The following is a 25,487-nucleotide window of genomic DNA, read 5'->3' on the forward strand; positions in this document are numbered from 1 at the left end:
TTATATTATTTCTAACTTTTGTCATCCACGAAACAAAGTCTCTGCTAAAGTATGATCGCCAGACACTACTGGACCTCCAACCTGTGGTCCAAAATATTGTGTCGTTTAGAGCTGGTGGCAGCAACCCCTGCCCCCAGTTGTATCGGCAATCCCGGGTTACCTGTACCGGGTTCCTAGGCTACCTTCTCGGCGAAGGCGTTATCGTTGCCGGGGTAAATGAAGCGGTCGGCTGGTGAAGCTAAAGGTTTAACTAAGGAATTGTTCTGCTGTTTTCCGACCAGCACATGGATTATTTCCAAGATTGTTTGTATCTCGGGATTTCCTAGATCCTGTTGATGCCTGTTTGGTGCCTGTGGTCGGCTTTGATGATGCTCCTTGGCCTCGCTGCCCATGCCCTCCCAGGCTAAACCTCCGCCGTCAACATCATCGAAACCTGAGATTGCTGCGTCGGGTTTCTCGAGTTACTGAAACCGGTGCTCCAGCTCCAGCTCCTGCCAGGATTGCCCTGGTGAACGCCAGATCACTTTTAAACAAAACTTTTATTCTTTGGGACTTCGTCAGTTCCCGTGATCTGATTTTCTGTGACGTGGCTGAGTTTGGTGAGTCCAGTGCTCTATCTGAACTTTTACCAATGGATTGTGCTATTTTAATTCGCCACGGACGTCAGGCAGAGGTGCAGGCACAGCGACTGTTTACAAAAAGGATCACAAATGTAAGCAGTGTTTTCTACAGCCTTCGTTCTCCAGCTTCGAACTTACCTTGTTTTAGGTGAGTCGCTCAAACACGGTTTTCTGCACTGTCATCTATCGTCCCCCGAAATACAATAACAACTTCATAAATGAGATTATGCCCAACTTTAATAGTGTTCTTATTGTTGGAGATTTTAATATGCATGTATGTTGTCCTGATAAGCCACTGGTAAATGACTTTTTTAAGCCTTATTGACTCTTTTAGCCTGGTACAGTCCGTGCCTGGCCCTACACATGAGCATGGACACACACTGGATCTTGTTCTGTCATATGGTCTGCCTGTCACTAACTAGATTTGTGACTGTGCACTCTCAGATCATATGCCTGTGTTATTCAACGTTGGTTTTACACATACTGCAGTTAAATCTCGCGCTGCTGCTCGGCGCTGTCGGGTTGTTAACCCCTCCACTGCCACGCCTTTTTCTGCTGCTTTTAATCAGCTCTGTGGCCCTTCTGACTTTGTTTCCTCTGACACAGAAGAGCTTAATTCCTGGATTTATCTCTCTGCACTGGCTGCCTGTGTCTTTTAAAGATAATTCTCATGTTTGTTTTTAAATGCTTTCACAATCTTGCCCGCCTTACCTCTCTGAACTTCTTCATCTCCGCACACCCTGTCGGTCTCTAAGGTCAGCTGACCAGCTGCTCCTGGAGGTACCGAGATCCAGGAGGAAGCTCAGAGGGGACAGGGCCTTTTCTATCGTGTGTCCTAAATTATGGAATAATTTGCCCTTGCACATTAGAGAGGCCCCTTCACTGTCCACCTTTAAATCGCGTCTTAAAACCCACTTTTATTCTTTGGCTTTAAACCTCAGTGAAACTTAGTTTCTCTTGTAATGAAATTATTAATTTAATTAATTATTTTACTTTTTCTTTTATTTATATCTTATGTACTTTTATTATATAGTTCCTATGTACAGCACTTTGTGTCAGCTGTGGTTGTTTTTAAGGGCTTTATAAATAAAGGATGATGATGATGATGACTACTTTTCTAACAATAAAAAGGCCACTACACTAGCCATTAAAATTGTACTTTGTATACAATATCTACACGCATTTGAATACAATATTTTATGTCATCTATTTTAGACACTAAGAATCTTTAAATCTGAACCTTTGTTTTAAAAGCTTTTGTTTTTTATGAATTCTAATCAGTTGTGAATTAAACAAATATCGATTGTCGATTTTCTTAGTTTCTTAGTTTCTTATGCGCATGATGCATTTATGCTGCCCCCGCTCAAACACTAACTGTTGTACAACTGGGTACAAATGTATTTGCATCAAAAGCAGGGCTGAACTGGTAATTTGACATTATGGTCATTTTCCCTGTGGGCTGGTGCAATTTTGGGCTGATGGGCCAGCTTGAAGGGATGCTGCGCAACAGACAGACCAGCATTGACAGCACCCCATTTGTTCAATCAAATCTCTTAATGTGATATATATATATACACACATATATATATATATATATATATATATATATATATATATATATATATATATATGTATGTGTGTGTGTGTGTGTGTGTGTATATATATATATATGTGTATATATATATGTGTGTGTGTGTGTGTGTGTGTGTGTATGTGTATAACTCTCTTCACATTAACTCTGTAATTGCCTTCACATTTGCTCATGGCTTATTCCTACTATTTGTTGCCATTTTCAGGTTGTAACTCTGTAAATAAAAGAAAACAAAAAAATACATATTTTAGCGTTTCATCTGAAAGAGAGCTTGTTACAAGCATTATGCTATAATGAGTTTATCAAACATTATTCAGGCCAAATGTATTTCTGTTACATATTTTGAATGTACAATTACTTTCATATGTACATTTTCTAGTCTGCAGCTCTGTATTTTGTATGTTCCATCTTATTTTGTTGTTTCCCTCGTCTCGTCTCGTCTTGTCTTTTATTTAGTTTCTGTCGCCCCGTATTCCCATCCTATTGTCTTAGTTCCCTAATAACCTCCTGAGAACAGAGAGAACGTTTTATGATTTCCTACCTCTTTGAAGCTAAAAGAGCCCATACAAAAACATAAGATATCAATTGAAAGCCCAGAACGTCCTTTATTTGCCACATTAGGACTTAGTACGGTACCTCAAATAAGTCCAAATATTATAGACAAAAAAACAAATGTCCATTACAGAGAACAAACGTACAGGGTGGTTCTCAGGAGGATACATCATCTTTTCATTTGTATGCTGTCTTTTTACTTAATTGTTTCCTGTCTTATTTCCACTGTCTCTTTCTCATGTTTCACTTTTTGTGTCTCCTTGTGAAGTCAGTCTTGTCTGTTTACTCAGTTGTCTGTCTTAAGTTAGCGTGTTTGGTCTTTGTGTCCTGCTACTTCCTGTTTTTTTGGGGGGGGGTTTTGTTTTTTTTCTTGGTGAGCTCATGCCCCTTGTGTGTTGTCAAACTTTCCAGTGTTTTCTTCAACGTAGGTTTCAGTTCCCATTTTGTGTTTTTTTTCCCCCTTTATTATACTATCTTTGCAATCAGTCTCAATAAAAAGGCCTGTTTGCCGTTAAGCTCAATTCTTGTTTGTCGTGTTTTCCTGGATCTTCACTCACTGAATCTGCACATCTTGCAGACTTTTGACAGAAGTGGATAATTAAATTTTCATATTTCACACATACTGCAACTTGTGGGGACCAAATGAAAGTCCAGAGTTTGTGGATGTTGCAGATTCACCACCACATTTGAACCTGTGCAACTAACCAAAGGAAAGGAAGATTGCCACAGGTCACCTGATAGGATGCAGGCTTTCTGCAAACAGTCACAGTCTGACTTGAACAGCAGTTGCTTTTAGAGAGATTGTCAAACATTTGTAAAGTAATTGCTGTCAACTGATAAAGAAAGACAGATTGCTAATATCTTGCCATCAGTCTGAATGAGTGTTTGAGCACCACTCAACCCAAGTTGCTGCCATTTGGTTGTATTGTGGTTTTATTCCTATAGTAGTGATCACCTAATGAAGCTTTCTGAAGCACTTAAGGGTTTGTTACTCAAAGATTTTCAATACAGTGATCTTTGGTGCCATCTGCTTGCCAAAAGTATGAAGATCAGATTGAGCCTACAAGTTGAAATGAACTACTTCATTATGATTAACCACTCTACAGAGCTGAGTTGAGTGACTTCTTTACACTTGTAAACATAGATTTAAAAAAAAAACCCATATGAAATAATGTAAAAAACACAATCTTATATTAGGTTGGGCATATGCTTGTACTGTGAGCTCCTGCCTCTACAAGCTTTTGTAATTAACCAATGGACAGATACATTCATATATAATATACTATAGCTTATATGTATACTGGATTTCTTATGGTGGCAGCACGGTGGCACGGTGGTTAGCACTGTTGCCGCACAGCAAAAAGGTCCTGAGTTCAATTCCACCATCAGGCCGGGGTCTTTCTGTGTGGAGTTTGCATGTTTTCCCCGTGTTTGCGTGGGTTCCTTCCAGGTACTCCGGCTTCCTCCCACCGTCCAAAGACATGCAGCTTGTGGGGATAGGTTAATTGGCTAATCCAAATTGCCACTAGGTGTGAATGTGAGTGTGAATGGTTGTCTGTCCCTGTCTGTTAGCCCTGCGACAGACTGGCGACCTGTCCAGGGTGTACCCCGCCTCTCGCCCTATGACAGCTGGGATAGGCTCCAGCGCCCCCCGCAAAAAGGATAAGCGGATGGATGGATTTCTTATGTATGTTGTTCACCTGGGAGAATAATTGCTTGTGAACGAGTAAAAGAAAAATACAACACATATAAAATTCAAATTCAAAATTTTATTTGTCAGCTACACAATCATACACGGAACAACTTGCAGTTAAATGCTTATTGCTGTGCAATTCCCGGCCACTGAAAGTAAAAGAATAAATAAAAAAATAAAAAATCAAGTATAAATGCTCTGGATGGTGCATGAATAGAGGTTCTTAAGCACCTTCAGAAGTAAATGGAAGTCTCTAAGTCTTTTGAGGAAGAAGAGACACCAGAGTGTTTATGTCACGGGACCATGACAGATCCTGTGTGATATGAAGACCCAGGTATCTGAAATTGTCTACTCACTCCATTAGCACACCACTGACGATGCGCTATTTTATTTTATTAAATGCATTTCATTAAAATGCATATTACACACTGTTATGTGGGCCACATTGGTGCACTATTGCTCGTAATTTCGCACCTGCTGTGTGATAAAGTCCACAATCAGCTCCTTGGTTTAGGAGGAGGTTATTCTCCTGGCACCAGTTCTGCAGGTTCCTGATCTCCTCCAGGTAGGCCTTTTCAATGTTATCAGAGATCAGGCCCACCCTCACAGTGTCATCAGCAAACTTGAAATGGAGGCATGACATGGCTAACCAGTCGTAGGTGTACAATGAGTACAGCAAGGGCCTTAAAACACAGTACCGTGCCACTCCAGTGCTGAGTGAGATAGCAGGAGAGACATGATTTCACACCCTCACTGATTGAGGTCTGTCTTTGAGAAAGTTGAGGATCCACTGACACAGTGATGAGCTGAGTCCTAGATCCTTCCACTTGGTGAAACGATTTAAGGGGATTACTGTGTTGAATGCAGAACTGTAGTCCACAAATAGCATCCTAACATAGTTTCCCCTGCCAGAGACCAAATGGCTCAGCGTCATGTGTAGCAGGTGTGTTATGGCATCGTCTGTAGAGTGATTAAGCTGGTATGCGAACTGTAGTGGATCAATGGCGTCAGTGCTACTGGGCACTACTCATTGAGACTGAGTAGACTGGGGTCACCCAGCACTTGAACTCTTCACCCTCCTGCCCTTTGAGAGGCCTCCTGATTAAGAACAACAGGTACAGCTTCTTCCCTACAGCTGTCAGACTCCTGAACTCTGCCTTCTGACATCTGACCCACATTAAACTCATGGACTGAACATACACACACCCACAACCAACTGAACTGAACACACACAATGGACAAAAACAAACAAATGGATAACTGTACCCTCATACACACAATAACAACATGGACTGAACCACCACTCACAACCACTAGTACTTTATATAGCCTCTGTAGGAGTTATCCACATATTCCACTTATCTTAACTGCACTACTGTAAATGCTGCATATCTAACATTTCTGGAGTCGTCACAGTACACTAGGACCAGTTGGGTTCGACCACTAGAGTAGTAATGAGTGTAGCATGTAATCAAGGCTGGACTGGGACAAAAAATCGGCCCGGGCATTTTGACTAGAGACCGGCCCACCAGGATAAAGATTGAAAATGTGACGTCATTCAGGGGTAAAACCGTAAAGGATTCTGGGAACTTGTGGCAAGAGGTACTAGCACACGCAGGCTTTCAATTGAACTCAGTTACACAGCGATAAAAAGAAACCCACAAAATGGCAAGAAGCTGTTGTATTATTAACTGCAATAGCCGGTCGCATGACAGCCACGGGAAGCCGACGGGTAAAGAGATCGTTTTTTTTTTTTTATCGGATTACGTCGTTGAAGAGAAATTTTTTAAGCCATGTTTCCGAAGTAAGAGCCGACAGATGGTCTGGATATACCAAATATAACGTCCTAGAACACTCCAGCTCACATGTTAGTCTGCTCCAAGCATTCCCACAAAGGTCAGTCTGTTGTAGTTAATGCGTCATTTTTCTTAACATAATTGGTGATATGGGTTACAAGCAAGTCTGGCGCTGAACAGAAATTGTCGCTCCTTTGTTTATTGTGCATAAATAGTAAATTGTCCTGACACAATATTGCGTTTCGCTTCTGTTATTATGGTACATTGACAAAAACATATACTTTTATTCACAGGATAAAACAGTTGTTTTGTATCACTAATTGTCCAGTGCGATTACAGCATACAGTATTATTGTCACTGCTACATTTCTGTGATGCTTCCAGAAATTATTTCCACTACTAATTAATTACCGTTGAGCTCAAAGGTCCTATTAATAAACGGTTAACGAATGTGTATTTATGACGACGATTTGTGAGACTGGTAAACTTACCTTTGTTCGTACGATGGTCTTTACTTTCTACACGGTCATTTCAAGGTCCTGCACCCATCCGTCGGTAAACTGTACCTGGGCTTGTTGCAGTGATCTGAAGTTACTAAACTTCATGAGTGCATGCACTCACTCCAAGAACCGTGTAATTATAAATCTGAGCGTGGTGAAAGTTGGGCAGCACGCTAACGTCTTTTGTCCACTCTGTGTGCTCATAAGGGTCTGACACTTTCACTCCTTTGATTTTTCCTCGCATCTTTTCTTTGTCTTTTCGTCGAGTCTGCCTTTGTACGGACCGGCATTGTTCTCCTTTTGTTTTGTACATTCCTTTTTTGTGCGTCAAAGAAAAAACAAGAAGGTATTGGAACCGGAGAATGAACGTTTTGCGGTGCTGCAAATGCTTGCATTTGATGCGGTACTTGGATTGTTTTGCCACGAGTTCCCGGCATGCAATGCGCGAAAATCACGTGATTGCTAAACAAGGGGGAGGGTGCATCCGGCCTCCTCGGCTGTAATTGGTCCAGCCCAGAGTTGATCATGACCAATTGGCCAATCCAACACCTTTCATTATATATACCCTTCCTAAAAAAAATAAAAAATAAAAAATCCATCGGCCCATAAAAACAAAAAATCGCCAGCGGCCCACCGGGCAAATGCCCGGTATGCCCAATGGCCAGTCCAGCTATGCATGTAATAAAGACCCCAGACCAGAAAATACGTTTAAATTGCCGGCTTATTATTCTGTAAAAACAGAGAATAGACAGTTGACACACATTACATAAAACATTCAACAACACATTTAAGGAAGAAAAAGAAGATATTTCCTTTCCCTTTTTAGTTCAGTCATTTTGGTTAATTTATCCTATTTATCTGAAAACCTTTTATTTGGCTTTAAAAGGATGTTATTTTCAACCTAGGTTATTGTTTTATTTATTTCAAGTTCTACGTTTGAGTTCTTTAATCTATTTGAATTAACACTGTGTTATTTTAAATCAAGTTTAGTTCTTTAGGCGCAAGATTTAATTTAATTTTCGTCTATTTCACTTTTGGATTTCAACCATTTCTTATTTTGTTTTAACCCAACAAAATTATTTACATTTCCGTTAACACCATTACAGCCTTAGAATGTAAGGTTGACCACAAATAAATTACAAAAAACAAAAAAAATGTAAAAAACTGAAAACAATTCAGCAAAAGGCTGAATAACCCCTTAAACAAACAAACAAAAGAAAAAGAAAAGCTGTCTCTGTGTCCTTTAACTATTAATCCCGGAATTATTCTGAATGGTTATCCGGTGCTTTGAGAGTCCACTGTTCTTTTGCAGAGGTGTATGGATTAATCCTACCAGCTTTTTTTTCAGCGAAAGAGCACAACGTGCAGCAGGGGGCGTTTTTCCTGCTTGGCACAGTTCAATGGGTCCGTTGGTGGCTCACCATCTTGTTTCTTGCTCAGCGAATCAAACTCCGATTCTAATTCGGCATTTCCCGATCCAAACTTTAATGGCCTACCATAACAACAAAACAATGTGCATAAACATTTGAAAATAACACACGGGTAGCCCTTAAAAAACAGTGGCTTTTTTCTGCATTTTGTGCAGCATGAGCTGTTGGAAATGTGCTATATCAATAAACTTGACCTTGACCTTGATAGAACCCCAGCCAACTCCTCATGAAATCTAACTGTCAAATAAGTAGAGGTTCTTTTGACATTTTTACATTTTCAAAAGCAATTTAATTTACAGCTCAATAATAATGTAGTAAATATTGGGATAATAAAGTGGAAAAAAGAAGGTAATGATGTATAACTAGCAAGTTATTACCACTTAATCAGCAAAAAAAGTAATTAAGTAATAGGTAATTATATCAACAATAGCTACAACTGAGCAATATTAAATTGAAATTTATGGATCTTATTCCCATAGTGCTTGAAACTAACAGTGTAAATTTAATGTAATGGGGAAGGCTTTAGGACCTGGAAGATTTAGGGGAGAGTTTAAATCGGAAGTGGTAGTGAGCTCACTTTTTCTCTCTCCCACAAAACACGTAAGCACGATAGTGGCTAGATTTGTGGTGTGCAGAGACGCTAAGAAATTGTTGGAGTGCTAAAATAAAGCAGTAAAGATTCCTTTCATGTCAGGGTCAAGCTCCCATTCAACAGAGAGGTGAGGTATCAAAAATGTTTAAGGTCATGCATCTTTTACTAAAAGAGTATATTAAATTCTAATTGTGTGATGTTCATGATATCCTGTTCTCTTTCAGTATTGTGTAACATCACACTAGCCAAGCTGCATAACAGGTACATAATTCAACCTAAGTTATGACATCATAGTACAAGCTCCTGTAAAGCATTACTGTAAATCCATGCTGGGATGTAGCCTAAATTGTATGCATTCCTATGCAGGGCGGTCTGCATGTGTGACAAATAGAATTCTATTCTATTCTATAATTTTACTTAGTCCAAGATAATCAGGACATAATCAGATGCGAGATGTAATTTTAATTTATTGAATTTATGTTTGAACTTACAGATGGTTAATTTCCTGGAAATAAATAAATAAATACTTTAACAATACTAAGTTTCTTCTAGCCTACAAGATTAACTCAACCACAGAATGCTAATGACTTCTCAGGCTACACAGGCATGCAGCAGTTTTGCTACACAATGTCACCTCAACACAGAAAATCTATGAGAAACGTTTGGAACTTTTACTGATTATAGTTTACAACATCATAACATTATTTTGAAAGGGGAAGTAGAAATCAGAGCCTCACAGCATAAAGTTGGATATGGTTTTCATGCCGTGAAACATGTGTATATACGCTTTTCTATGCATCGGGGCACTCAAAGCATTTTATACAATTTGCCTCATTCACCCATTCTTACAAGGTCATTTTATATATTTCAGGAGTCCGATACCATGTACAAAATGTCTGGATTTGGACATGTTATCCTGTGCTACTATATTCTAGGTATGGCAATTTCTAAGAACAGATTAATGGAACACTTTTTAATCACAGTATAGCATTGTTGGGGGAAAACTCTGTAAAAGACCCAGGAGAAATAAAGACACAATGAGACAAGATCACTTTTTATGCTTTAACGTGCACACGGGTAAGCTGTTCAGAACAACTCACAACGTGTACAGAGGCTGGGCACTTTTTATAGGAAAGACAGTGAGAACAGGATAAGAAAATACAAAACAGATAAAATAAACAACTCCATATGTGGCGCTAGTCTCGTCAGCAGAGAGCTGGGAGAAAGCTGTGAGAGATAAAACAATCTAAAACAATATGTCCCAAAACAGTATGTCTTTGCTGAGAAAGTCTAAAAAGATCATTCTAAACTAATCTAACCATAGACAAAAGGGCATCTTTGTACATTTAAAAGAAGGTAAAGAAACATAGAATCATTTTTCCTGTAACATTCCCTCCTGTTTTAACTTATTTTAAATGTATACAACAATTGTCTGTGAAGGTTATTTATTAAGTATCTTAAGCAATTTTTTAATTTTCAAAATGTCAGCATAGCAGAAATGGAAATCATTTGGTCTAAAGAATAAAACAAAATAAAATAATAAAAAGAACAAAGAAAATCATAGTAAATGAAAATCATAGTAAATGAAATAACAAGTGGAATAAACAAGAAAAAATAATAAAACTAAACTACAAAAAATAAAGGATAAAAACCTTATATTTAAAATGAAAACTACAACAAATAAAAGGATGAAAACCTTATATGTAAAATGAAAACTTCAAAAAATAAAAGGATGAAAACCTTATATTTAAAATGAAAACTACAACAAATAAAAGGATGAAACCCTTATATGTAAAATGAAAACTTCAAAAAATAAAAGGATGAAAACCTTATATTTAAAATGAAAACTACAACAAATAAAAGGATGAAAACCTTATGTTTAAAATGATGAAAACCTTATATTTAAAATGAAAACTTCAAAAAATAAAAGGATGAAAACCTTATATGTAAAATGGAAACTTCAAAAAATAAAAGGATGAAAACCTTATATTTAAAATGAAAACTACAACAAATAAAAGGATGAAACCCTTATGTTTAAAATGATGAAAACCTTATATTTAAAATGAAAACTTCAAAAAATAAAAGGATGAAAACCTTATATTGTACCTGCATAAACTACTAATGTGTTAATCAGTGCATGATCACTTGACAAGTCATTTTTAATCACCACGTCATTCATTAGCAGTTATTACAAGTTCTCCTCTAACAGAATTGCAACGGGATGCTGTTCTTCTTGAGGCACGGCAACATAAGCAGTCATTGTAGTTGTTATCATCTTTGAAATCATTACTCTTAGACATGGCGGTGTAGCTGCTCCAGATGTGTGGTCAGTGACATATTTCTGCAGAATGGTCAAATTCTGCAAAGCTTCATAAATGTCTCCGCTTACAAACTCCTCCTTGTGATGCTGTTAGCAGGTCTAGAGTCAGTCTGTTCTGCAGCACCATCGTTCTGATGGCCTTCTGTTCTCCTGCTAAAGCCGGTCCTAGGGTCTTTGTCAAAGTTGATGCGTCGTAGCAGAGCATATCGGTTGATCTCCACATGATCCCGCACCTCGGCAGCTCCAATGCCGGGGATCAAGCTCTGTAAGAATTTCACTCCTCCTCAGATGCGAAACTCTGGTTCCTTTACTGCTTGGTGCCGTCCGTGCACATCCTGTCTGGTACTGAGTCTTTGTTTGTAGTGGCATCCGGTAGATAGGTGAGTAGGCAGCTCCCCCACTGCCCGCGATCCATTGTTCATCACACATACTGGCAGTTGCGCTGCGTTCAGTTTGTTTAGTAGAATTACATCAGGCAGTGGGTCTGAGACTTGGGGCCAGGTCAGTAGGTAGGTCTGTCCGGAACAGTTCACATTTGTGGGTGATGATGACCTCCAGGTTGCTTTTGCTGGGATGCTGTAGTTGGCCTTGGACCAAAGAGTACCGTAGCCTGGATGTGTTGCCAGGCCCAACAGACACCAACTGCGATCTTCAGGTATGCTGTACGGCCACAGGCCAGACGTCTGCGAGGATAGGGGCATATGGGTACATGCATAGCAGTCAGTTTTATTATTCCAGTGAGCTGTAGTGTTCATAAACTGCCACCAAAAGTTAGTGGCGTAGCCATGGGGAAACTTGGTGTACTGTCCTTTGTCATACAGTGTCTGCCTTTTCTTCATATTGCGTGACTTGTTGTCCCTCACGGAAGCAAAGATGAGGAGCCCAGCCATGGTCAGGGCCACTGCAGTTATTAAGAGCCACCACCTCATGACGACGGGACACACCCTCCTGTCGCGAGTAGACCCCCCGGCCAGGAAAGCTGACCCCTCCACCGGGCGAGATCACAACAAGTGGGCAAGCCTGCCGTCAGCTGTGTTTAGATGGCTTCACTTACTCGCCTGCAGTGACTCTGATGGATCCAGGATGGTCGTTCCGCAATTTTGCAAGCGCTCGGTGTAGTGAGGAGGACTTGGTATGGCCCCTCCCACCTGGGTGTGCTCCAGTTTTTCCTTTGGAGCACCTTGATCAGAACCCAGTCACCGGGCTTTAGTCTGCAAGACACTGGAGAAACATCATCAGGTTGTTGATTATGTACAATGATCTCTTTGTTTTCCAATAGCTTAGACATCCATTCTGCTAATGTGTTTTCTCTGATTGCTTTGTCTATTGGTTGACTGGTGATCGGCAGTGGGAACGGCCTGCCATGAATGATTTCAAATGGAGTTAGTTTATGGGAGCCTTGCGTTAAGCGCATCCACATTTTCACTAAACCCAAACATTCAGGCCACGGCCTTCCTGTTTCTGCCATGCATTTCCTGAGCCTTTGTTTTATAGTGCCGTTAGTTCTCTCTACAAGGCCTGCGCTCTGAGGGTGATAAGCACAGTGGTGTTTTATGCTGAAACCGAGTGCTTCAGAGACCTTAGTGATGACATCATTTACAAAATGAGTGCCGTTGTCTGATCGTATCAAAGCTGGGGTGCCATATGTGGGTATGAAGTGATTGCACAGGCACTTTGCTACTGAAATTGCATCTGCCTTTTTCACTGGATAGATTTCCGGCCATTTTGAGAACACGTCTATAACCACTAGGGCGTATTTTGACCCTTGACATTCGCTTAGTAATAATAAAATCCAATAAAATCCATATGAATTGTGTGAAAAGGATAAGGTGGAGTGGGAAAACGGCCTCTTTTTGGTCGCAGATTTCCCTGAGCATTATATTTTTGACACGTCATGCACGTTCTGACAAATTGTTTTGCTGAAGTTTCAAAATTTACAGTGTAGAAATGAGAGTTGACAATACAGGTCATTCCCCCCGATGACAAATGCGTATAGCCATGAGTCACTAATGCCGCCATCTTGTGGAGAGATTTTGGCAGCACTGGCTTGCCATAACACATCATTAAGTCGTTTGTCAGAACTGCACCGTGTTTTAGCCATTTTGCCTGCTCTGCTGTGCTTGCTGCTTTATGTTCATTTTTCAACACATCCAGTGGAATCTGATGTGTGTTTACTGCCATCAATGTGATGTTTGTCTTTTGTGCCGCCTGTTTTGCTGCTCTGTCAGCAAAGTTATTGCCTGTAGCAATGAAAGAGGCGTTGTAAGAGGTTGGCATGCTGAACTGGTTTTCCGGTTGGTGTAATCATTCCTCTGGTTTTCCAGATTTTTTGCAAAATGATGCACAGCAGAGAAAACATACTGGCTGTCTATATAAATGGTTATTTGTTTATCTTTGTGTATTTCACATGCGCAAATCACAGCTGACAGCTCAGCGCTCTGTGCAGAATATGAAGAAGAAAGTGGTTTTGCTTCTATTATTTTACTATCTGTGGTTACTGCGTAACCTACACAATTTCGGCCTGTGCTGTAAGGTCAAATGCTGTTCTCCTAGCTTCCACACTTGCTGATCATAAGGTGGATCTGGGCCTGGAGTTTGTTTAAATCTCAGAATGTTGTGATACTCGGTCGGTTTCTGGAAAGTGGATGTGGCGGGTGTCATTTAGCATGCACTCAGGTGTAATACCAGAAAAGAATGGCATGACTGCTATCTTAAGTTTTGTCAGAGCGTCTCTACCTAGCAAATTTACTGGACACGACGGGTCATATATGCATTTAATAAAGCACCTGCGGCCACTTGCTGTATGTACTAGTTCTAAAGGGGCAGTTAATTGTTGTACAGTTGTGTGGCCTGAAGCTGACTTTACAACTAATTTGTCCTTTGAAAACTGTAAGTTTAAGTGGCTGCCTCAAAACTGTTTTGCATTATTTCTCTGTGGCTTACTCCTACAATCTCGTGTGAAGTGACCTTCCTCTCCACGGTTGTAGCAGGCGTTGTCTCCATGTTATCTGCTGTTTCTGCGTGGCTGTCTGCAGCCTTGGTGTTTGTGACTTTGCTCGCCTCTCTGTTCCTGATAGCCACCTGCGAATTAGTGTTTTAGTCTGTTGTCAACACGTCAGCCTTATTTCTAAGTTACAGAATGCTTCTTCTCCTTTTTTTTTTTTTTTTTGGTTTGGGAGAATAGATGCAACTCTACATTTTCACTTAAGGCATTTTTAGATAATTTCTAGTTCTTCAAACAATTCATGGATCTCACACATTTCAAACTTTCAAGTTAGGGTTGTTTCCCATTTATACAAATATATATATATTTAACTTTGCATTGCTCACAGCTCATAGCTCACAGCTCTAAACCTAGGCATTTTTCAATCATATGCCTAATCACTATGTGTCACTGTGATTCTCAAGTATTGTCACAAGTTCGTTTAAATTCGTTTCCAAAACCAACAAAATAATCAAACAAAAACAAAAAACATAAACGTGTCAGGACACAAAAGAAAAAAGAAAAATGCTGCCACCCGAACAAGGCAGAAGTCTGCATATGTTGGCTTGTAATAGCATGCAGCTCGTAACATGGTAGACTAATGTGCCTGTGTTAATTCAGCTCCATATTATTGTGTGAAGTTGCACTGGGTTGGGAGTGGTTTTGTGTGTGTCACATTTTTGGTGAGCCAATGGCTGGAATGGGGTTGGACTAATTAGAGGCAGGTGTACTTGATTGCACTGATACACTGGTCTACATATAGCCCACACTACAAACACTGCTGTTTTGTTTTGTCTCTCTGTGCAGGTATGTAATGTGATGAAATCAGATATGTTTGGGATGGATGGGTTTTGCCCTATGAATTTTATATTAAGTGTGTCGTTTTGTCTCTCTGTGCAGGCCAGGGCCTATTATATGCCACAGCCTAAAGGCAGCAGGGTTGCAGAGGCTTGAGTGACCACTGACTATATGCTTGCAGGGTGGTGGGTCTCCAAGGACAACTTCTAACCCTGTTAAAGGCAACATGTGGAGTGCAACTTGGCTGTGTGGCATAGCTGGCTCTGGCCTTGGGACTGTGTGTTTTTATACAATTCTTAAGTGGGACACTGGACTGTTTTATCTTTTATCTCTTGATATATTTTTTGTCAATAAATTATCTTTTAGAATTTTATTGACTGACATCTTTTTGCCCATGACTGAGACGGTTGGTCAGACCTAGAGTCTTTCTTTGGGTGTGTTACAGCAGCTTCTGCTCTAAAAGAAACAAATAAATAAAAAGAAAAGAAAATGTGTAACATGCTCATCAGCTTAGCAGTGTCTACATATTTAATTCAGCTTCTCAATCCTGTAGTTTTAGCTGTTGTCTACAGGGTTTTGCTTATTGGTTGTTATTATAGGTGTGCTCTATATCTCAGCAATGTGTCATTCTAGGATGATAGGTTTCAAGCTGGTCAAGTGCCTCTATGCACTTCATTAGTTTAGTTATTCTCTGTATTGTCTTCATCTCACATGTCGTTACACTGAGTTTCAGCAAACCTTAAGCTTGATGCAGACTACTGCTTAACAATTATCCACCTTACATCATAACCGATTAAGGTGCCTCTTCATATTAATATTATGTCATTGTTAATATTATCCTCTTTGTCTTATATAACAGCAATAGCATATTATAATATTTTATCAGTGTGTACCACTATACTACTCCTGAGCCAATTTGTTAGTTAGGATCATCTTATTCAGCAAACAGATAATTTAGAATTCATCCAATCTGCGGTCACATTTGTTCTCTCTGTTGCATGGCGGACCAGGCAGTTCTATTATAATATATTATTTATATTTTATTTTGTATCCATCAAGGGCTTCAGATGACCTGCAGAATCATCCTTTTCCCAGGGTGGAGACAGTTACCTTTTCACACACTGTCCTTGGCTGAACAATGACACAGCCTTAATATACCTTATTTATTTTATTAAAATATTTTCGTGTGAATTATTTGCTTTATATTCATTTTATACATGCTGGGCATGGTCATCATGCCAACTGTGTTTCATTGTTAATATCACTTTACAGGTTGTTATCCTTGCTATTATTAATTTCAAATACTCTAAAGATAATTTCTACTGTAACTTTCCCTTTGTTCATCTTTATTTCGTACTTTTTATATTTATATCTACTCAGTGGGGTCTGTTTTCAACCCTTTTAAACTACTACAAAACTACTGTGATCTCTAGTTTTCACTTAATAAGGGATTATTATGTTCTTCCTGATATGGGTGTTGCTGCAGATGCGGCTGCAGGAGTGAGTGATGGTTTACTAAAAGGATTGTGGGGACTGCACAGTGTCTCGTCTTCTGGTTTTACTAAACTGGCAGTTGAGTTCTGTTCTTCTGACTGTTTATATTTTGTTTTCTTAAATCTCTCAGTTTACAGACACTGTTTTTTTCCGGCGTCTGGACTTTTCTTTTCTCACCACTGTTCGTCAGCAGGAGTGAGTTTTAATTTCACTTGCTTGATTACCCATCTTATTTATGTATTTGCTTATTTTTGTTTAAGTAATATATACACAATACAGCTGCTATCACCTTCGCTGGTATTAGAGACGAGAGTGGTTGCTCACACGCCCTTCTACTTTCGGACTATTTCCAAAAGCGGTGTGAACTTTACGAGACGGAACTCGACCGTTCTCTCAACTCACCAGCACGTCAGTGAATAGCAGTAAAAGAAAAACACAGTAGGAGCAGCTCAGTCTCTTATTGGACCGTGAAAATTCAGCTTGCTCCATTAATTAAAACAATACACACATTCACATTCACAGCTTCGACGCGCGTGCGACCAGAACCCTTATAATAAGGGGAGCTCCCAGAGCTACTTACTCCCTAGACCCAGTCTAGACCCAGCTGGGGGAGCTACCCAGAGCTCCAAAGCTACCAGTTGACGAGCTCCCAGAGCTACCAGTCGACGAGCTACGCTACCAGTCGACGAGCTACCAGTCGACGAGCTACTTCCGTTATTTTAAATTCCCTGAATTCAAAATGCGCTTTTACGCAAGATTGTGTCAGTGTGTCTGTATCTACCTGGTCAGTGTCGCCGGGTCTGGTCCACCTCGATCGGGTCCCACCACCGTGGGTCGCTTTCTAAGACGTTGGCCAAGACCCGAATTTAAACGCTCTTGGACTTTTATCACACACCTGGTGTGTGAGCTGTCGACAGACGAACAACGTGGACTGGTCACGGAGATGGGACACGATGGAGGCGCTCCGGCTGTCGAAGGACCAAGAAATGTTGGGAGAAAACTCTGTAAAAGACCCAGGAGAAATAAAGACACAATGAGACAAGATCACTTTTTATGCTTTAACGTGCACACGGGTAAGCTGTTCAGAACAACTCACAACGTGTACAGAGGCTGGGCACTTTTTATAGGAAAGACAGTGAGAACAGGATAAGAAAATACAAAACAGATAAAATAAACAACTCCATATGTGGCGCTAGTCTCGTCAGCAGAGAGCTGGGAGAAAGCTGTGAGAGATAAAACAATCTAAAACAATATGTCCCAAAACAGTATGTCTTTGCTGAGAAAGTCTAAAAAGATAATTCTAAACTAATCTAACCATAGACAAAAGGGCATCTTTGTACATTTAAAAGAAGGTAAAGAAACATAGAATCATTTTTCCTGTAACAAGCATCAAATCTATCTATCTGTCTGTCTGTCTGTAAATATTTTGATTTTATCTTGTATATTGGAAATAGTTTGCATTTAAAATTATAATTTATTTTAAAATTATTATAAATTATTTTAAAATTATAATTTATTTTCATTTTTCTCACAACCCTCTTGCAGGATATATTTGGTGCAGCTCCAGTGCTTGGCAGGTAACAATGCCGAGTAAAATCAAAGGATTGTTGGGTTCCTGTCTTGTTATCCCTTGCAGTTATGATTACGATCAGTATCCACCGAAAAGACCAGATCGTGTAGTGTGGTATCAGGATGTGAGCAGAGGATATCCAATAGTATATGACAACTGGAACAGGAATGATGTGTTGGACATATTTAAAGGAAGAACACGTGTATATAGTTCTTCACACCATCGGACATGTAGTCTGTTGATTGACCCAGTGACCTTGGCTGATCACAGTCAGAAGCTTTATCCCTGGGTGGATCCTGAAAATGTTGGATGGAGAACCTACCCTTTCTAAGACGCAACTGTAACAGTTGAAGTAGTGGGTAGGTAAATAATTTAAGATTTCACTATAAATTGATCACTATGTTGTTATATGATTATGTAAATCTTCACATTTTATGATTTAAGGCACAGCAGATCCACCGGTTATCGAGATCTTTGGGAACACAGTGGTTGGGCAGTCTGTAACAGTGCAATGCAGTGTTTACCACACTTGTCCCACTTATCCCCCAAGTCTGAGGCTCAACATCCCCCTGCGAAACGAACGTCTAACTCATAGCCGTCTATCTAATGGAAGATCCAAAACTATGGTGACAACCACTCTGTTCATAGAGAAAGAATATCAAACTGTGGAGTGCTATGTGGAACACCGTGGTGGTCGCTCTGCATCAGCATCCAGAACCTTAACCTCACAATGTATGTAGTGAAAGTAAATTGCATTTTATCCTACGCCATCTTTGATATTTAACCATTTTTAATTGTATCCCAGGCTCCATTTCAGGGCTGACTGTCAGCTCTGCATCATATGAATTTCTGGAGGGAGATCCAAATAAAGTAACCTGCACTGTTTCATACACATGCTATCGAAATATTCCAACTGTGACATGGAATTATGGTAATATGCCAGCCTCCTCTGATACTAGCAAATTATCAGGGGGGGCTCAGTGGAGGACTGTCTCCACACTGACATTTACAGCATCAGCTAATGATGATGGAAGATCGCTGATATGCTATGCACGTTTCCCTGGAGGTGAGACAAAAGAAGCAAGCATCACTCTACGGGTAAAGAGTAAGTACAAATATGTATCTAAATTTAACAGCTAACAATACACCTAAAGCTCTTACAGCATTTATAGGATTGTCCTGCATTTGTTTTCTCTCACAAACTACATCTGCAATAAAAATTATTTTACCTAAGTTTACTACATGCTTTTGAAATGTACTTTAATACTACTACTACTACTACTACTACTACTACTAATAATAATAATAATAATAGTAATAATAATATTTCCAGTGGTACCAGCAGCCATTATCAGCAATTAATCGTTTTTTTAAACCATTTATGAATATCTGAATACATATTTCAGAAATACAATGACTGACAGAGGGCTTAGACCTGATGACGGATTTGTTAGATTTCCAGTGTTAGAGGGAGTAATGTGAAAATCCTGGCATTGTCAGTAGTAGCAAATAAGCCTGTGTATGCAATGTGCCTGTCACACACGCAGAAAGGACTAGCGCAGACTGAAATCACAAGAGTTGGTTGTTTATTTCTTCCACAGTCACCAAGTGCAATATCTACAAGTGCGGGGAACGGGTCCAGGGGTTCCAAGGGTCATGAGGGCAGTTTTAGGAAAACACTCCAACACAAATACTCCTCCTCTCAGCTCGCACCAGGCCGACTCACCCACTCACGACTAACCAGGGGTAGGAAGTCCTCAGGTAGGCAGGTAGAATCTAACACAGAGACAAGTGAGTGACATGAGACTAGTTCGCGAAAATTACTCGAAGAGGCTAATGGTAAATGGCCTGTATTTGTATAGCGCTTTTCTAGTCCCTAAGGACCCCAAAGCGCTTTACACAACCTGTCATCCACCCATTCACGCACACATTCACACACTGGTGATGGCGAGCTACATTGTAGCCACAGCCACCCTGGGGCGCACTGACAGAGGCGAGGCTGCCGAACACTGGCGCCACCGGGCCCTCTGACCACCACCAGTAGGCAACGGGTGAAGTGTCTTGCCCAAGGACACAACGACCGAGACTGTCCGAGCCAGGGCTCGAACCAGCAACCTTCCGATTACAAGGCGAACTCCCAACTCTTGAGCCACGATCGCTAGAGAATCGGCGGTACACTAACAAGAGTTACACAATAATCCAGCGACGAGGCACCTCCAGCCAGCTCCTTGAGTGAGCGCTGATCACAGGAGATTGTTTGCAGGTGTGGGAGCCAGGGACAGGAGCCCACAGAGAAATCCGCCCCGGTGGTGCGCTGAGTGCGAGAGGGAAGAGAGAAGGGACAATAGACGCAAAAACACTTGTAGCCAGACTGGGCTAGCCGGGGAGGCACAGGGCCATGACACTGCCATTCAACACATAAGTTATTAAAGAGTTTCCTCAGTGTGGTGGAAACCAAAACAGAAGTAAAATGACATGGAACATTTAGGGATACAAATACAAATAATGGAGGTTAATATTGTTATCTGACTTTGGGATGTGTGCACTCAAGTTGTAGTAATAAGATCACAAATGTTTTTCTGTCATCATTCTTCAAATTTGAAAATAGATGTTTTGTTTCAAGTTCATTTAATTTTAAATAGAGTGTGAGCCCTTTTTTAGTGTCAGGCATAAAAGGCTGAGGGTATTGTTGTTGCTCCACAATTGTGGGCACTCAAGTTTGAGAATGCAATAAGTCAAGACTGAAGTCATCTGGTTCAAGTTCACAGGTCAACTTTTGGAAAATCACCTGGGGTTTTCAAATTTATACCATACCTGCAACATCTAGGAGGCCGGGGGGTAGCACTGGTGGATGCCAATATTTATTTATTTTTTGTTAAGATCCAAAGTGCTTCAAAAGTATTTTCTCTTTTGCAGGAAACATACTCAATCAGGGTTGGTCCTTCACTGCTCCAAGCACCATAACTGGGTTGAAGGGATCGTGTCTCATCATTCCATGCAAATTCTCCTACAAAAACTCACAGCCTAATGACCTTCAAGTGATGTGGTTCTTGTACCAAGGCAATGGATTTCCAGCTGTATTTAAGCAAGGAGGGAATGTTATTAGTAAGTTTGATGGTCGAACTAGTTTAATTGGATCAGTGGTGGAGCAGAACTGTAGTCTTAAGATTGAAAGGTTGGAGATGTCACACAACCGTGACCGACTTTATCCATGGATAGATAAGAACGCAATTACTTCCTACCACACCAAAGGTCACTCATTTTATGATGGATCTACTGAACTTATTGTTTCAGGTAAGCATTCATTAATTTCTTCAATTCAACTTTAATTCCATTGATATACATCCAAGTTACTAGAGAAAGTAACCCTTACCATGACAAACTGAGTCCTCTCTGATTTTAAAAAAAAATGTATAATGCCACAATCATAAGGCCTTGTGGCAAAAGCTTCTGTGGTTTGAAAAGAATCTTCATTTTATATTTTCATTATTTATCATTATTTTAGTTTTGCGCATGTATAACTTGAAATGATTTGCCTCTGCATCTAAGTTGTACTAAGAACAAGTTGTACTAAGAGAGTTTTTTCCAGCACAGTGTTGTCTAAACCCAATAAATGTATTTCAATAACACTTAAAACAACAAAACATTAAGAGAGGCACAAAAAATAATTTGGAGAATTATTTACTTTCAGCTATCTGTATTTTTTTCTTTCCTATCTCTTTTAACTAAGTTTGTTTTATTACAGTTAATAACTTCTGCAAAGTTGCTGTGTTGCTGTAGCTCTCAATTTTTGCTTTGAATTAACAGAACATGCACCAGAACCACAGTTGAGCATTATTGGTATCCTCAGAGTGGGAGAGCAGGGCACTGTGTCCTGCAGTGTGCAGCATACATGTTTCTCTGCTCCCCCAACCTTAACCCTAGAGGGTTTACCTGGAACAAACCAGAACATGGACACTCTGGTATCTGAAGGGATTTGGGAAAGGAAAATAGTTCAAACTTGGACAGTAGAAGAAGAGCACCAGAGTGTAAGTTGTGCTGTTAACTACCTGTTGGGTCTGTGTTTCCACAAACCCCGCTAATTCTAGAGACTTATTCATCATGAAGAAAACAAGACAGTCGATCGATCGATTACTTGCGCAAGGGAGGCCTCTCATCTGTGTCCAGCACGACAATGACCCCCGATGATGGCCTCCTCTCGCTGCCTTTTATTAACAAACTTCAAACAATAGTTTACAAAACACCTCCCCTTGCAACCCCCTTTGGTTACAAAGACAAGGCACTGTATGTAAATGTATATGTGTGAACTTCTGTAAGAATGTGTGTGTGTGTGTGTGTGTGTGTGTGTGTGTGTGTGTGTGTGTGTGTGTGTGTTAGACCTCCTGCTGACCAAAGGGTCGTAAACGCAGGAAGCCTACATCAAAAGAAGCAGATCTTCCAGATAGGATGTATCTGCAATAAAACATTACAGCCCCCCACCAGAACCTCGAGAATCTGGGGGGAAGGACAGTGGAGTTTCATCAGTTAAAACACTGTACAAATGGTAAACATAAAAATGACAAACATCTAACAGTTCAACTCTAACACTACCCTGCGGGTCAGAGTGCCAAAAAGTCGATTCCACTGAATGCTGAATGTGAGTACCATGTGATATATTCAATGTGCAATATATTTCATGTACTGAACTTAATGTGAAATGAAAACTCTTTATATCTCAGGCTCCATTTTGCCATTGAATATTAGCTCTACATCAGATCAAACACAAGAAGTGAACATCAGCATGAGGGCAAAGAGTAAGTATAAATAGTAATTATCTTTATTTAACCGCTCACTTTAAGGGCCGAACCAAAATGTTAGGAAATCTAAATGAGGGAAACTGCTCACTGGAGATTGATGACATCAAGCCCTTTGACAACGGACCCTTCTGTATCTATGCAGAGAAAGGACATGAGACAGGGAGTCCCACTGTAGATCACTGAAATGTGACAAACACATTGCTTTCTAAGTATCAAGTATAATCTTCTTTGTGTTTGTCATGCTCAGCTTCTCCAGAAAAACCAGTGATGACCCCCGTTCCAAAAGAAGTTGATGCTGGTTCAACTATAACTGTTTCGTGTTCTGTTACACACACATGTTCATCACATCCTCCGGTGTTCTCATGGAGTGTCTCTCACCTCACCATTGAGGTCTCAGAGATCATGATGTCACGAGGCACCTGGCAGACAACTTCCACAATCACTTTTATTGTTACTGAAGGAGATGGAGTCAGAAACCTCACCTGTAACGCTATCTTTTGGCGTAACAGGGAACAAGCCCACACAGTCAGCTTAAATGTGAAGGGTTAGCAGACACACTTTATCTCTACTCTATATGTTATCGAAGTATTTCATCTGTTGAATTGTGTTTATTAACCTCAAATGTATCTACATCACCAGGATCACTGATGTACAAGTTAAATGTTCTGCTCCAATGGCCTTTCCAGTCTCATTTGTGGCTCTCATCATAATCACCTTAGCTGCAGTGTTTGCAGTGTTCATCTGGAGGAAAAGGTTGAGGAAATATTACATAAATTTATGCCATATCATATTTCTGATAGTGATTATAACTGTCTGTGTAATGATGTTACCATCTGTTGACTCTGAAGCTGAAAATGTTTTTTTTCTCCTCCAACCAAATATAGGAAACACACAAATGAATCACTGAAACCACCACCTCGACCAGAAAAAAGGTACGTCCTTTGAAAAAAAAAAAAAAAAAAGGAAAAAATAATGACATAATTTAGTCATGAGCACTTGATACTGAGCAAAGACCTCTCATCACAACTGAATACAGGATTTGGCAGAAAAGTGTCTACACTTTAAAGGTGTTCTGAAATTATTCAAAAGAATCTAAAAGCATCCAGAGCCTGCTTCAACAGCATATCCATATTAATTAAATATAAATAAGTTTTATCAGTCATATCATATCTGACACAGAAGAATGGAGCTATGATGGCCGAAATGAGCTCCATGAGCAACATGATAAAAAAAGTTGATGGTTGCAATGGTTGTTTTATACACCTGATGTCTATAAATTTGATGTTTGAGCTAATATTTGTAAAAGCATGGCAGAAAAATTGTGTTTCTGATTTCTTGATAATTCTTGTTATTTCTTTCTTTTTTTTAACGTCTCCACCAAAACAACCCTGTAAATATTTCTCCCTGTAATTTCACAGAAGATCACTTTGGGATAGATTATCCAGGTAACCATTTTGAAGGATTCCTTCTTGACTGTTCTCTTCATGGTATCATGTCATATGAAATAAAGTGACTCATGTGATTTATTGAGCATAGACGGTGCCTTGCATTAAAAAAAAAATCAGACTCTTAATTATCTCACAAAACATTTAGGAGATACCCAGATGACAGAGACAGACCATCAAGGCCAGAAAAAAGGTATATCAACAGTGTTTGTTTTGCAAACTGAACAAACACAGTAGAAACAAACCAACAAACAATGCTTTGCTGTCAAAATAGGAGGTCCATTTGGAGACAATATTCCCGTTAAAGAAAACAAAGTAAGCCTTAATTTCTAAACCTGATATAAATCTTTAATTGGAAATATCCTGTTGATTGTACTCTTAATAGAAAAGAAGAGGATCACATGGCATGGCAACATGAGAGGAAGCCCAGGTGCTGTTGGATTTAGATTGTAAAATTTTTTACTCTTAAAGTTGTTTCTCCTTCTTTTTCTTAAGTAAAACTGCAGAAATGTCCTAAAGACCTATATGGCCTCTAACCACCTGCATTGAAATTCAGATAAAACTGAGGCTATTGAACACGGCCCTAAAAATCATAGAAATATTGTATCTAATCAGATGCTTAATCTGGATGGCATTACGTTGACGTTCAGTAACACTGTGAGGAACCTTGGAGTTGTTTTTGAAGCAGATATTTCCTTCAATGTAGAAATTTTAAAAAATTTGTAGGACAGCTTTATTGTATTTATCTAATATCTCTTAAATTAGAAACACTCTGTCTCAGATAATGAAAAACTAGTTCATGCATATTTTACTGTTAGACTGAAGTACTGTAATTCATTGCAAACAGGCTCCCTCAAAAGCCTCCCTGTTAATTCCAGAATTAAACTTAAACTCCTTTGTATGCCATACACGGTCTTGAAGAATTAGGCCCCATCTTATCTGAAAAACCTCATAGTACCGTATAACCCCAATAGAGCACTTTGCTTTTAGACTGCGGGCATACTTGTGAGAGCCAGAGTCTTAGCTTTTAGGCCCCTCTTTTGTGGAATCAGCTCCCAGTCTGGATTCAGGAGACACCTTCTCCCTTCTTTTAAGATTAGTCTTAAAAGTTTCCATTTTAATAAAGCATATTGTTAGGGTGGGATTAGGTGACCCTGAATCCTTCCCTAATTAAGCTGCAATAGGCCAATAGGACTTCTTTTTCGTTGACCTTTTTTCACTCACTTTATGTTTATATGCCACACTATATTTAATTATTAGTGTTGGAGCTATTTGTTCTTATTTTTTATTATTTTGAAATTAGTTAAA

The 25,487-nt window shown here is 39.7% G+C and overlaps 1 pseudogene; it reads left to right on the plus strand.

The window, feature by feature from the left end:
* Nucleotides 1–9,665: 9,665 nt before the first annotated feature.
* Nucleotides 9,666–24,484, plus strand: LOC146563569 (uncharacterized; annotated as a pseudogene).
* Nucleotides 24,485–25,487: the final 1,003 nt, after the last annotated feature.

This window comes from Mchenga conophoros, linkage group LG11 (genome assembly GCF_057382185.1).
Source record: "Mchenga conophoros isolate Kocher_MC1m ecotype Shallow Benthic linkage group LG11, M_conophoros_male_GT1.1, whole genome shotgun sequence".
NCBI classification, from domain to species: domain Eukaryota; kingdom Metazoa; phylum Chordata; class Actinopteri; order Cichliformes; family Cichlidae; genus Mchenga; species Mchenga conophoros.